The 14,295-nt window shown below is 54.0% G+C and overlaps 1 protein-coding gene across 2 annotated transcripts in view; it reads left to right on the forward strand.

Moving 5' to 3' along the window:
* The window catches only part of RAB11FIP4 (RAB11 family interacting protein 4), a 93,457-nt gene that overhangs the window by 50,279 nt on the left and 28,883 nt on the right, over nt 1-14,295 (forward strand). The window contains exon 1 of one of the 2 annotated variants that reach the window (XM_045299732.1): nt 2,911-2,932. The exons of the other annotated variant lie outside the window; for it this stretch is intronic. The gene's annotated coding sequence lies outside the window, so the exon portion shown is untranslated. Of the gene's footprint in view, nt 1-2,910; nt 2,933-14,295 lie in introns of those variants that run through there. 2 annotated transcript variants of the gene reach the window in all.

The following is a 14,295-nucleotide window of genomic DNA, read 5'->3' on the forward strand; positions in this document are numbered from 1 at the left end:
GACAGTGTAAGATATGACAACATAATAATTTATAAATTATCAAGGGTTCATGAGGGAGAGGGGAGTGGGGAGGGAGGGGAAAAATGAGGGCCTTAAGTGGAGAGCAAACATTTTGAGAATGATAAGGGCAATGAATGTACAAGTGTACAATTGATGTATGTATGGATTGTGATGAGTTGTACGAGCCCCCAATAAAATGATTAAAAAAAAAAAAGATTTATAGTCTCGGAAACCCACAGGGGACAGTTCCCCTCTGTCCTGCAGGGTCACTGTGAGTCAGAATTGACTGTTTGGCAGTGAGTTTGGTTTTATCATTTCACTTAAATCATACACTGAAAGAGAGAACATTTTATTCCTATGCTAGGCAGATAGAAAGTGGGGTTCATTGGTGTATTCTAGAATTGGGCAGCCTTCTCTAAGCTGCCTCTCTCTCTCTTTGCTTTGAAAGGCAAATACCTGGAAATGGTTCCCACTCCACCCAGCTTGGAGACAGTAAAGGGTGCCCACTAGCATTGTACCCGCTCACAGAACTCTAAAGCTGCTGGTCCGGCTGCCCTGTGTGGCAGGGCAGGTTGGACAGGTCTGCCTCTGCTGACCTTTGCTGGGTGAAAGCCAGGGCCCAGAGAAGCAGAGGTCACCTTTGTTTCTGTTTCTCTCCCCAGTTCTGGGCTGTCCTATTGTGTGACCTGCTGTCTGGAACCCAGCAGTCCGTAAGGGCAGCATGGGGCTTGAGAGGACAGAGGGACACTGAGATGGAGTTCCTGGACGGAGTCACAACCATGAAACCTGTTGGGTGGCCTCTGAGCTGAGGGATCCGAGGGTCAGGGCAAGGCAGTTAGAACAGGTCCAGAGTGACTGGGGTGACTCTGTCACTATATTTGGCCGACTGCCTAGAATGAGGTGTGCTTGCTCACTGCGTCAGGCAAGTAACAACCCCCGAGGTGGCCTGTGCCATTCTCACTTAAGAGATGAAGCAACAGGGTCTCAGAAATGTTCAGTGACTTCTTCTGGGACACACAGCCGGAAAAGAGGACTCCAGCGCAGGCCTAGCTGACTGTAAAGCAATACTCTTTATGATCTGCTACGCCACCGCTGCTGGGGTGGCAGGGGGGCGGGCGGTGCGTGAGGACTGTGAGTGGACACAAGGAGGGCAAGAGGCGGCCTGTGCCTTCACACAGGTCTCAGAACTGCATGGAACCAGCAGGGGGAGGGCCAGGAGCAGCAGCTTTCCACTCTCACCCACCCATCCAGGCTCCCCTCTCAGGCAGCCCCCACCCCTTTTCCCCAGAATGCTGTTCCTTTTGGAGCGTCCTCAGCAGGCCTAGGAGCCCCTGTGAGCTGCTTTGCCTTAAAGACAAGCAAGGCTGGATTCAGGTCACCTGAGCCAGACAGCTAGGAGAATCAGCCGGCCTCCACTGTTGCCTTCCTTCCTTGTGCCCTCATTGGCTGGCAAAAGGACCAGGAAGTTTTGGTTCATTACCATAGGGGCTGGGGAGGGGGGTACGCATGTATGTGTATATGTACACACACACACACACACCCACCCCCCTTCTGCCCCCTCCATCCAGTTCTTTGCTCTCAACTTCCTCCTCTCCCATATCTCATACAACTAGACTCCCAACTGCCCCCTCTGTCCACCAGGGCCTCCTGCAGGCAGAGCACCCACCCCCCTTCTGCCCCCTCTGTCCAGCTCTTTGCTCTCAACTTCCTCCTCTCCCATATCCCATACAACTAGACTCCCAACTGCCCCCTCTGTCCACCAGGGCCTCCTGCAGGCAGAGCAGCCTGACCTCATCATATCACTGTGCCTTCTTTCCGTGGGGTCCCTGATGGTGTAGCGGTGTGTTGGCTGCTAACCACAAGATCTGCGGTTCAGTCCCCGCCCCCACCCCCAGTTTTTCCATCAGATCTGCGGTTCAATCCCGCCCCCCCCTTCACCCCCATCGGAGAACCCTGGCAGTTCTGTTCTGTCCTAGCAGGTCACTGTGCGTCGGGGTCCTCTCCATGGCAGTGAGTTTTTTTATGTTTGATTTTGGTTTTCAGTGGGATCATGGAAGGGTTTTCAGGGAGGTACGTCTTCCTTTGACTTTAATTACACGCACATTTACTAGGATTCTGCTTTTACGTACTTTTTGTTACCACTGAGTTGTTTTGTGTTTCTGGATTGATTATAAGACACGTCTTGACTGCATAAAAAGAGCAAAATAGGCTGTGAGAAGAAATCGGAAAGAAAAGCGTTGGCAAATGTGAACCGGGGTGCTCTGGCCGGAACCCTGCAATGCGGGTGACAGCGTACAGTGAGAAAAATTTGGCAGTGGCTGGGCACAGTGCCGCGGGCAGGATAGTGAGCTTACAAACTCGGACTATATACAACCCACGATGCACTAATTTTGCAGCGAGCGCGGGCTCAAGCGGGCCTAGGCGAGCTTCACTTCCCGGGGCGGGTCCGGGGTTGCCTAAGCTCCGCCCCACGGCCGCGCAGCCATTGGTCAACGCGGCCTCAGCACCTGCCTTCCCGCCCCTACCTTCGGCGGGCGGGGTTACCTGGGCCCCGCCTCCCAGACGGCTCGGGTTCCCAAGCCTCTGCTTCCTTCATCTCGGGTCCCGCCCCCAGGTCAAGGCCCCGCCCCTCTATGCCCCGCCCCTTTATACCGAGCTCCCCGTGATGTCACCGCCGCTTTGATACAAAGAGCCCTTCGGCCCACGCGGGTCTCCCGGCAACGGGCGCGGGTGGGGGTGGGGCGGGTTCCTTCAACTTGTGCGAACTGTGCGAGCGGCGGCGGCGGCTGCAGCGCGCCGCGCAGCTGGGATTGTTCCCGGCCGGGCTGCTCGCTCCCTCTCTCGTCCGCTTCACACGGCGTCCCCTCTCTCCCCAGCGCCCCGACCCGCGGCCGGACAGGGGATGCGCAGCCCGCCGGCCCCCGGGAGCCAGGTAAGGACCGCTGAGGGGCTCCGGCTCGCGGGGCTCCGGCTACGCACACCTGGCTTGGTCCGCGGCTCCGGGCCGGGAAGTTACCTGGGCGCAGAAGTTCGCTCGCAACCCGGGCCCCCCTCCTTCGCCCTGGGAGCAGCGCCCTCTCGGCCCTGGCCTGGGAGGTCGGGTAACCTGCGACCGGGCTCGCCGGGCCAACCAAGGGGAAGTGGCCGCCCGCTCCGGGCCATCTGCCCAGCCCCTGCCTGCGCTCAGGTGCGGCTGGGCGGGACTCGCCCGGGACGCAGAGAAAGATGGTCTGGTGCAATTTTAGAAAGTGTTTCAGGGGCGCCTGGCGGGCCCCGGGACGCCTCTCGTGGGCTCCAGCTCATGAGCGAATGTTGCCCCCACGCCCTGCCCTGGACGCGGCCAGGTTCCCAAAGAGGCTGTGAGCGGGCTAAGTTTTTTCGTAGCTCTTGGCACTGCACGGAGCCTGTACCACACTTCCCTCATCATCGGCGGGGTGGGGGTCTGCCGGCCTCAAAGGGGGGTGGGCAAGCATAGTTCGATGTTTGAGGACCGCGCCCTGCACCTTCCCTGGAGAAATCGGTCGAGGCTCTAGGTGTGCGCAGTTTCCCCGCCCTTCGCCCTCAGGACCCCGGGCCGCAGCTCCATCCCTCACTTTCCCCGTTCCTGGGCCAGCACACCCACAGGTGTTTGGAAATAACACATCACTTGGCCTTGAGGGGCTGGCAAGCCTTTAGGTGTTTATTGACTGACTTTATTTATAGGCCAGTTTTTCAAAGCTGGGTGAGAGGGGGTTGGATTCCTGCCCCTCCCCTGCCTCCCTCCAACCAACTTGCATCCTGTGTGGCAGACTCCCGGGCTGATAGCTGGTGATCCACTTGAGTTCTGTGCACCTCTCTCGAGGAGGCAGTAGTAGTCACCTGGCTCTTCTGGAGAGTAGGTGGGGCTGGTGCATCCCCAGAGACCCCACAGGTCCCTCCCCAGGTGTTAGTGTTTCTGTGTGTGCATGCTAGGATGGGGAAAAGGAGCACTACCAGACTTCTGTGGAGGGTGTCTCTCTCTGTCTCCGTCTCTCCTGGCATCTGTCTCTCGCTCCCTGGTAGCCCAGGCCTTCCCTGGCTCAGCCAGCCCTTACAGTATGCTGATTACATGCCCAGAGGATATTGTGAACTAAGACATCTCCCCTGCCCACAGGGTGTTTACAAAGACAGAAAACTTGGGTCTAATTTGGCCCTGCCCAGCTCTGGAGCCTCTTTCTTTGATCTAGGTCGCCTCTGAGGTCCCTGGGATTTAATGGTGGAGTCTGTGCAGCCCCTGTGGCCTGGCAGCTGAGGGAGGCTCTGAAGATCTGTGGATTTGAGCTGAGTCCACAGCTCTGATACCCAGAGGAGAAGAGCTTTGAGCTTGGGGGTCCTGCTTTGGTGGAGGGGTTGGTGTATGACTAAGGCCAGCCTGAGAGATAAGCCTGGACTGTGGGGGAGGGACCTGACTAGCCAGGCCAGGTAAGCAGGCTAGGAGGCATGACCTTTGCCTCAAGGAAGCCTGACTGTAGGAAAGCCTGCCTGTGACCAGTCCTTGGAAAGGAGTTAAGCAAAATGAGAGGAAGAAAGAAACTTGGGAGGCCAGAGGGTCTTAAGCCTTGGGCCCCCCTGACTAGAGAGCTTTCTGGTGGCTGGGTGCAGGCAACTGCTCTCCCTCCTCTCAGACTACTTGCACCCCTTCCTAAAGCACAGTGGCCCCAGGGGGGGTCTCTCAGCACCTCTCTTCCAGGCAGGACTGGGGCTGCCCCCCAGGCCTAGAGCTGTTTCTGTAGCTGGTCACCTGGGGCTCCTCAGTCCACTCTCCTCCACCTTCCCTCCCTGCCAGGTGACTAAAATCCTCCTTTCATGAGACTGGCAGCCCCTCTTCTGGCAACCACCTCTGATCCTGCTCTGAATGTCACCTCACTGTGTGTTTTAGGTGTCCTGGTATTAGAGGGGCTAAGGGTTGAGCTGCACTCATCAGGAGACAGAGAAGGCTATCTATGCCTGTAAACATTTCCAGCCTTGAAACCCTGTGAGTCGGAACCAGCTAGGCAGCAGTGTGTCTGAGTTGGTTTGGTATTTAGCTGAAGAGATAGGCTCTCAGTGAAACAGCTGGTGAGCAGCTTCCGGAAAGCAGACATCAGACCTAGGGGGAGAGCGTTCTGACCCAGTGCTCTGTCTCCTGGTCCTGGGCTCACTATCTGGTGGGTCGGATGCCTGGCATTAGCACTGGGACACCGTGCCCTGGCCTTGTCAGGTGTGCAGGCCTCCGAGTCGAGAGTAACTGGGTGTTGACAGCCTCACGTCACGGGCCATGTGACAGAGGCTGCGCAGCCACGTGGGTTCACTTGTCCCCTGCTGCCGGGTTCACAGCTGGATTAGTGGTCCACCTGTGTCCTACTGCACATTGTGGGGGTTCTCCTGATGTGGGACTGCATTCTAGGGCACACACCCTTCCCCGTTTCTATGTACACAGCCCCAGTGCAGGGCCTGGGACAGGTCAGGTGCTGGCTAGATTCACAGCAATGGCCGTCACTGCTCTGCCCTCCCTCTTCAAGCCCTTCCTGTGGCTGCATCCATGCTGTGGAGGAGGAGTGTGGTGCTTGTGACTATTGCTGCTGTGGGCCCCTCTGCACTCAGCTCAGGTGATGTCAGAGAAGACTGCCCACAGGAATGTGGAAGCAGGGCTTACAGATGAGCTGCTTCCACCACACAAATCAATAACAGCCAAAGCCACTCCAGGGGCTGTGTCTCTGTGTCTACGCTGCAGAGCACGGCATCTGGGCAGAGGGTGGGTGACAACTGGTGTGAATTTGTGGCCACATCTCCTGGCCAGCGCATAGTCCTGCCAAAGGGTTAGCCACTCTGAGCCTGGCAGCACCTCCAGCCAGTGTGTCGTGAGTCCCACACCGGGTGGTGGGCTGCAGAGAGTGAGCCTGAGGGCATGGATAGGCTCTGGGCAGTTCCTATAATTCACCAGAGCAGCCTCTATGTCAGCTGTTACATTTGAAGAAGTCATTTTTCATGCCAGGTGCCCAGCCACAGGTGACAGCACTCACCCCCAAGGAGAGGATTTGGGCCTCCTTGGCACACGATTAGGTCAAAGGATCTCGGTGCTGGCCAGTACCGCGTGGCCTCCGTTGGTAGCAGAGAGGACGCAGCACACCTGCCAGCCTCGTTCTTCCCGAGCTGAGTCCATTGTCCCAGGAGTGCACAGGCCCTAGAGCTTGAGTGCAGAGAACCTGCCTCTCAGCAGGCAGATCACTTCCTGCAGGCTTCCCTGGGTCTCGGTGTGGGGAGACCAGGAGGAGGAAGTGGCAGCCAGCTGACTCCACACGGTAGAGGAGGTGGCTGTGGCCCAGAACTGTGGGATCCAGGTGACTCCTGCATGCTGGCTGGAACTTGTGATATGTTTCTAACCCCACTGCTTCCTTTCAGAAAAACAAACAGACGTGTTTGTTGTTGAATATTGGGTGTGCTTTCAATTGCTTCAGCCTGCTTCTCCATCTCCCCAGACAAATGGGTTCTTTCCCAACAATGTAAACATGATTCAAAGGAAAACAAAGCTCTGTGGAGGTTCTTATTAATATCTGTAGCTGGCCTCATGGGAGCCTTTCTCTTTTAAGAGCCAAAAAGAGGAAGCCCTGAGCAGAAATGGGTCATGAGCAAATGGGTGGGAGTGCCCTCACCCTGAGTCGTCTTTTGTCACCCCACCCTTCTGCACTTTGCAAGTTGAACATCACAGCCAGGACACCTGCTTGCCAGCCAAGTGGCCAGAGGTGGCTGCAGAGCCTCGGCCCTACCCAGGGAGCAGAGAAGTCTGATCTTTGGATCCGGGCGTAGATGGGAGCAAGTTTCTTCCTTCCTGCTCACTGGTTTCCTGGGAGAAATGTTGTGGGGTGCAATTGAGTCAGTTCTGACGCAGAGCGACCTTATGTGCAACAGAAGGAAAACGCTCCCAGGCCCTGTGCCATCCTGGGAGAAATGCCCCCCCCCCCAACATGGGCACTGATTTTTATTTCTTTAATATCTTAGAGCAATTTTAGGTTTACAGAGAATTGAAAGTACAGAGTTACCATCTATTCTGTGGCACAGTTTCCCTATTGTTGACATCTTGTATTCGTGGGCTACATTTGTTACCACTGACAAACTAATAGTGCTACATTATCAGAAGTCCTGTCAAAACCACTAGCTGCTCCAGGAGAGACAGGGAAGATGGCCCTCGGAGCCCTATGTCGAATTGCCTCAAACCGATGTCCATTGTTTACATTAAGGTTCACTCTTTTCCCTCCATGAGATGAGGTTTGTTGGGGCAGAGATTCCCAAAGTGGGGAGCACCAAACCAGTGTGGAAAGGGCCTCCGTAAGGCACTGTACTCTGTCTTGTCCAGTCCTGTGGTGGCCAGGAGGCAGGCTGCCTGGGCTCAACTGCTGGCTCTGCTGTGTGAAATTGGTGGCCTGTTAGGCAAGTGGTGTGGTAGTTGTGTGTTGGACTGCTAACCTCAAGCCCAGCAGTTCAAGACCACCAGCTGCTCCCAGGGAGAAAGATGTTGCTTTCTACTCCTGTAAAGAGCTAGTCTCAGAAACCCCCAGGGGAAGTTCCACCCTGTCCTACAGGGTCCCTATTAGTTGGAATTGACTCAATGGCAGTGAGTTTGGTTTAGGGGGGAGTTTTTTTTTTAAATCATTTTATTAGGGGCTCATACAACTCTTATCACAATCCACACACACATCAATTGTGTAAAGCGCATTTGTACATTCATTGCCCTCATCATTCTCAAAACATTTCCTCTCCACTTAAGCCCCTGGCATTAGGTCCTCATTTTCCCCTCCCTCCCTGCTTAGGGGGGAGTTTTTTAAGGCAAGTTACTTAACCCCTCTGCCTCGATGTCCTTATTTATGTGTCAGAATTGGCTTGGTGGCAGTGAGTTTGATTTTGTTTTATAAAATGAAGGTAGTGCTAGGATCTGCCTCTTATGGTTATCAAGTGCATTGGATATTTAAATGTAGGTGAAGCACCACAAACAGTGCCAGTCCCACCCCCACCCCCAGTGAGCTGCAGTTTTCAGTTCCTTCAAGCTTCTGCTGCTTTGAATCTTGTGGCTGATAACCTCCACTCTCCCCAAAATTTCTAGCTGGAGCAAGCAAGGAGGACAGGACAGGACAGGAAGGTGGCAGGGAAAAACTGTTACCCTAGGGCTTTTCAAGGAAAAGCAAACCTCCAGTTCCTTCAAGTACTGTGTTTTTAAATAAACCACCTTGGCCTCTGCAGGTGTAGGCTCAGGGGCCACTTGAGTGAAATGACTGGCACCCTCGTGGCAATCTGTGAATTCAATGCAAAGTGCACTTGGAGGTGTGAGCCAGCTCTGCAGACTGGAAGGCTGGGCGTGGGGCTGCATCTGCCAGTTTGCCATGGGGAGTGTGGGCCTCTGCCCGACAGCCCACCCTTCACCTGCCCCCCTCCTGGAAAAGCCGGCTTGGAGCAGTGCTCCAGTGCCTGCCTCATTAGGAGGCCACTGCTCTGGCTGGCAGCAGCCGCAGGAGATCTGGAGCGGGGCCAGACGAGCGCTGCAGCCCGCCGCACTGGGTGCTGGGCCCAGGTCAGTTTCCAAAGACCAAGCAAGCCTACCTGCCTGTTCAGCTTGGCTGCTCAGAGAATAACAGCTCCTCCCGGGCTGGGCCGGCTCTATCCACAGCTTTACATAACCTTGAATCGATAGGCTCCCCATGGAATGAGGGCTCTTGTTGACTGGGCAGCTCTGGCTGGCATCTTGTGTGTGATTACCTGCAGGATTGCATCAGGTAGGAGCAAAAGAAGGCTCCTGCTGCAGCAGGCGTGTGGGCGGGCCATGCTGGTGTGGCATGGATGACTGCCCTTCCACAGGCACACAGCCTAAGCACCAGGCCTCAGTCCCCTCAACTCCCACCCACAGTAGCCACCGATCCTGGACACTCCCTCCCCCCATTTGTCCAGCTCAAATGGACAAGTGTTATACATTTGCCGGTGTTTTATTTCATTGACTGTGCCTTTTCTTCCTGGTGATACTTAAGAGAAATGATGCCTCTTAAACTCACAGGTTTAATGCACCACAGGAGCCAGTAATCTCTGGAGGCCTTACATTCCTTCAGGAAAGGGGGCAGATACACTTTGGCTGGATTATATGAGGGGACATTCAAATGTCAATGGGGGACACAGCTAGGCTCAGACTCTAGCTTTTCCAGCTCACCAGCTGTGTGACCTTGGAGAGTCAGCCTTGTTCCCTAGCAGAGGTGGCTGGTGGCTCCACAGCCACCAGGATCACGTTAGGGGCACCGTTCTGTATCTTCCTCGTGCTGGGTCACTACAGGTCACATTCCACTGGGGTAGAGGGAAAGCAAGGACAAAGGGGAGGTCAGTGACCTCCCCAAGATGGCAGAGGGAGACGTATTCCCAGGGCTTCCTGACTTGGTTTCTAATGCCTGAACATTGCTGTTCCTCCCCGCCCCTCCTCCTCCTCCCACTTTGCCAGAGTTTTCGTTTTCACATGTGTTTCCTTTTAGCAATTTTCTTTCAAACCTCTCTCCTCTCCCTTTCTGTAAAGCCTTCCCACATGCAGCCTCTTTGAAGCTGCCTGTGGTGGGAAGTGGGGGTAGGTTATGCCCCAGGGCTGGGGTGGCACAAGTCCCAGGAGCCTAGTGTGCCTCGGTCCCTAAAACCTTCAACTCAAGGGTTCACATTCTGGTGCCATGGGCTACGGAGATGCCTGTTTCTGCGGCCTGCAGGGTCCAGCCTGAGTCTGGATGTTGCCTGTGGGGTGTTGGGCACTGCTTTCACCAAGAGCATTGGCAGTGTTCTCTGAGACCTGCATTAAAATCATCTTGGGTCAGATCTCAACCCTGCTATCTCTGGGTGACCCTTAGCAAGTTATTTAACCTCTCTGCGTCTCTGTTTTTTCATGTGAACAGTGGCTGATGCAACACGGGTGGGTACACAAGAGGAGTTTCACCGTCGTTTTCAAATGTCAAATACCACCCTGAGTTGCTCTGCGAAGACTGGGGGGCAGGGCAGTGCCCTCACTGCTCTGGTGACCCAGTGGGAGAAAGCTGAAACCCTCTTTCTATAAAGATTTACAACCTCCAAACCCCCTCTTCCCTATAGGGTCCCTCTGAATTGAAATCCACTTGGTGGCAGTGGGTTTGGATTTTGGTTGTCATTTTTTCAGTAGCTCAGTGCTGGGGGACAAGGGACCATCAGCATGTTGGGGTGTACCTAGTACACTCCCTGAGACAGAGGGGGGAGGGCTGGGTCTTCAGCACAGGACCCCTCAGTGCTGTGGAGCGCAGTCCTGTGTGAGCAGATCAGGTGACTGGCCTGCAGGTAATGGAGCGCGATGGAAACACAGAAGGAACTGTAGGATGAGCTAACTAGGTGACTACTTACTGTAGCTGCTGGAGTGTGACTGGAGCAGGGCAGTGGGTTATTTGGAGGAGCGGTGCTGTGGGGGTGGGAGGGAGGACAAGGCTGACTGAGCTCCAGGCACAGGGAGACAGGCCCTAGGGGAGTCTCGCCTACGGGGGCCACCCTGAGCCAGGCAGGACTCGGGAGCCAAAATACTGTCAGGAGAGAGACAATGGTGGTAAACTCCCTTCTGCGCCCCTCTGCTCAACTCAACACCCGATGAAGCTAGGAGCCCGCCTCCCTCAATTGTGTGTCCAGCATCAGGGAGTCAAGTGGTGTTGATGGCCTCAGGTGGTCAGGGGCAGGGGTGGGGCTTAAGCACAGGTACCTACCTCAGCCCCTTGCAGGCACTGTGGGCTGGAACTGACTAGGCCGTAGTTGGGGCCCATCCCATACAGTTGGGGTGAGGAAGGGTTCTAGGGGCCTCCCAGATACGGCGACCTGCTGGGTCAATTAGGGGTGGACATCTGCAGAGCAGTGAGGAATTGTACCAAGGCACAAGTCATGAGGAAGTAACAGTACCATGTCCCGGGGCTGGCCTCTGAAGGGCTTCTTTTGTGCCAGGCTGCTGAGCCCATACTTGGTTCTGGGGCAGTGGAGGAGGTCACGGGCTCTTGGAGGGGGTCCTGATAGGTGGTCAGTAACCTTGAACTCCCTTGGAGGAGGGCACAGGCTCTTGGAAGGGGTCCTGATAGATGGTCAGTAACCTTGAACTCCCCTGGGGGGCTTCCTGCCTGGCTTGTAGCTTGACCTAGTGCCTCACTTGGGACAGAGGGGGAGAGCTGGCCCCACACTGTGCTCTGGCCAGCTGCATTCTGGTGGTACTCAGTGTGTGACAGCAGCTCCTGGAACATGACAAAAGCCATAGGACAAAGAAAGCCACGGAGCAACCCTGCTGGGACAGTGCCAGGGCTCTGGGTGGATAGGAGGTGCTGCAGGTGCAGCCGGGGAGCCCGAGGAGAACAAGGCCCTCCCGCAGCAGCCTGTGCAGGCAGGGCGAGAGAGTCCCGGTGCCGGGCTGCCTACTTCCATCTGCCTGCTCCATAGCACTGGGTCCAGTGGAGCCCTGGCCATGGCTGTGGGCAGACACTAACACTCTGGGTGGTCTTACAAGAACTCTCTACTTCTGTGGCTAATCAGCACTGGGGAGAGTAGCCCCCTCTGCCTTTAGAGTGCCGGACCGATGCTGCAGTGGCCTCTTTTTGAGGGCACCACACCGAAGGAATGCATGTGCTGAACTCTGCGGGGCATGGAGCACTGACCTCAGTGGCTGCTGCCCCATCCCCAGCTTTCACTCTGCATTTACAGCTCCTCTTATCATAATGGTAAAGGAGCCTGTTGGCGCAGGCAGGCGAGCATTGGACTGCAGAGTCAGCAGTTCTAACCCAAGAGCCACTCCTTGGGAAAGCAATGAGACTGTCTGCTCCCTTAAAGGTGTACAGTCTCAAACACTGTAAACCTTCCCTGTGTGTTGGATTAATTCCATGACAACAAGTTTGGTGTTTTGGATTCATCATGATTATAAGGCTTCCTGGTTGCATGGAGGTTAAAGCACCAGGCTGCTTACTGAAAGGTTAAAGGTGTGACCCCACCAGACACTCTAAGGGAGAAAGATGCTTCAGTTAAAACTTACAACCCTGGCATCCCTATAGGACAGATCTCCTCTGTCCTTTAACTTGACAGCAGGGAGTTGGGGGGGCAGGGCTAGGGACATCATGATGATAAAATATGGAGCCCCTAGAGCAAGTCCCACAAATTCTTGACTGTGTGAGTAATTAAGCCCTTGCTTCAAGCAGCCACATCTTTGAAAGCTATAATTTCTAGCCCAAAATAGCTGCATGTTCAGAGAACCAGGGGAGCCCTTGATGTGTACCCCTTTCAACTGGCAGCCTGCTAATTCTGCTTCTGACATTTGCGTTATCCCGACACCTGGCCACCTGATTTTCTTGGGAAAGCCAGGGAGGCCGTGGTTGGATGGGAACGGAAGCCTACCAGCTGGGGACTTGGGAAGTGGTTTCTTTTTCTTTTTTTTTTTTTTGAGAACTTAGATGAGTGGTTGAGGTTAGATGGTTCTTGGTTTGGTTATAAAGAGGAGTAGAGAAAAACAATCTCAGCTGGACTCTTGGAGAAAATGGAAGAAACTCTCAAGATGCCAGGCAGAAATGAGACCACCCTTTAGAGCACAGAGCAGGCCCATCGGCCCACAGGGGCGTCCCGCTGTGTCCATACCTATCCATCCCCAGGGTGGCCCATGCATCCAGCCCTCAGAGAGGAGGTCTTGTGTGGAATGTGGGGGTCCAGGCTCACAGGAACACCTCTCTGGACTTGCAGTTTCTCTCTCCGTTGACATGCCTGGAATGCTTGAGGCTGGCGGCTGGGTCTCATTTCCAGATGTGGAAACAATTTAAGTTCTGTTTTCCATAATTCCCAACCATTTGCCTCTGTAGACCGCGTTCTCATATGAAAGCCTAGGCCGAGTGCTCTCTTTGGGAGGCAGGACGAACTGCGTTGAGCCTGTTCACTCAGAATGTGGGCTTCAGGGGTCCAGTCAGGGCTGGGAGCCAGGGCTCTCTTGGGCCTGAAGTTTACTTCCTGGGAGCAGTAAGTGACCGTGGGGTCACCTCCCCTGTGGAGAGGATTCACTTAGCCAAATTCAGAGGCAACATTTTCCTGGCCCCTCTCCTAGGTCACCATCACTGCCCCTGGACAGCGAGCCTAGAGCAGGCTCGAGTTCTGGCCATGTCAGAGGGAGGCTGGCCTCACAGCCAAGCAGTGTCCACGTGCCCCAGGAGTGGCAGGGGCCCTCTTCCCCAAACTGACCACAACAGCAGGAAGAGCCTGCTTTAGATTTCAAGTAGCCAGAAATACTGCCCGGCATGGGGAGGCTGGCAGTGCCCTCTCAATTACTGAGTGCCTCGTCAGTGAGGGTCAGAGGTGCTGTCTGTGGGAGGGGGTCCTAACGGCTTGTCTTCTTTCTGTAGACCACGCTTTAGGCAAAAATCACTTCCACCACCACCCCCAATAGTTTTACTGGCACATCATTTACATATCATACAATTCAGTAGTTCAATTGCTCAGTCATATCAAGAATTGTACAATTATTACCACATCGGTTTAGAACATCCCTCCCTGCCCCCCAGCAAAATCACTTTTACATTTGTCTTATAGCTGGAGACAAAGTACATTTTATGGAGAAAAAAACATTGCCTTTGCAGTTCTAAATGTCTGTGGCTGAACAATTTCCTTTACATTAAAATGCAATTCTTAGAGTTTTGAGAACATAAGAAAATGGAAATAATTTACTTAGATTTTTACATAAATGATACTAAGAAAAACATCAATCCTGTGATGGCAACAAATGTACAAATGCGCTTAACAATGGATGGGTGTATGGATTGTGATAAGAGTTGTACGAGCTGCCCAATAAAATGATTTAAAAAAACCAAGAAACAAACATCATCCTGATAATCATAGATTCACCAAGCAAAACATAGTTTATTGGGTAACAGTAAAAAAAGATTCATGAAAAAAGATTCTTGCTTTTTTTCTCTTCTATCCCTCTCTGCCTGTGTCTCTCTGTCTCTGTCTCCCACCAAGACTTTTTTTTTTAAGGAGAGGCAGAAATGCCCCAGCTCTGCTGATGAGGTCCTGGAGGTCAGCACAGTGGAGGTTCTCTTAGGAAGTCACTGTATACACTCATGTAGAAACCGGGTTTTTTCAGCACATTTAAAAAAAAATCATTTTATTGGGGGCTCATACAACTCTTTATCACAATCCATACAGCCATCCATTGTGCCAAGCACATTTGTACATTGGTTGCCACCATCATTCTCAAAACATTTGCTTTCTACTTGAGCCCTTGGTATCAGCTCCTCATTTTACTCCCTCCCTCCCCAC

This window comes from Echinops telfairi, unplaced genomic scaffold (assembly GCF_000313985.2).
Source record: "Echinops telfairi isolate 266 unplaced genomic scaffold, ASM31398v2 ScPeMD7_7458;HRSCAF=8496, whole genome shotgun sequence".
In the NCBI taxonomy this organism is placed as follows: Eukaryota; Metazoa; Chordata; class Mammalia; order Afrosoricida; family Tenrecidae; genus Echinops; species Echinops telfairi.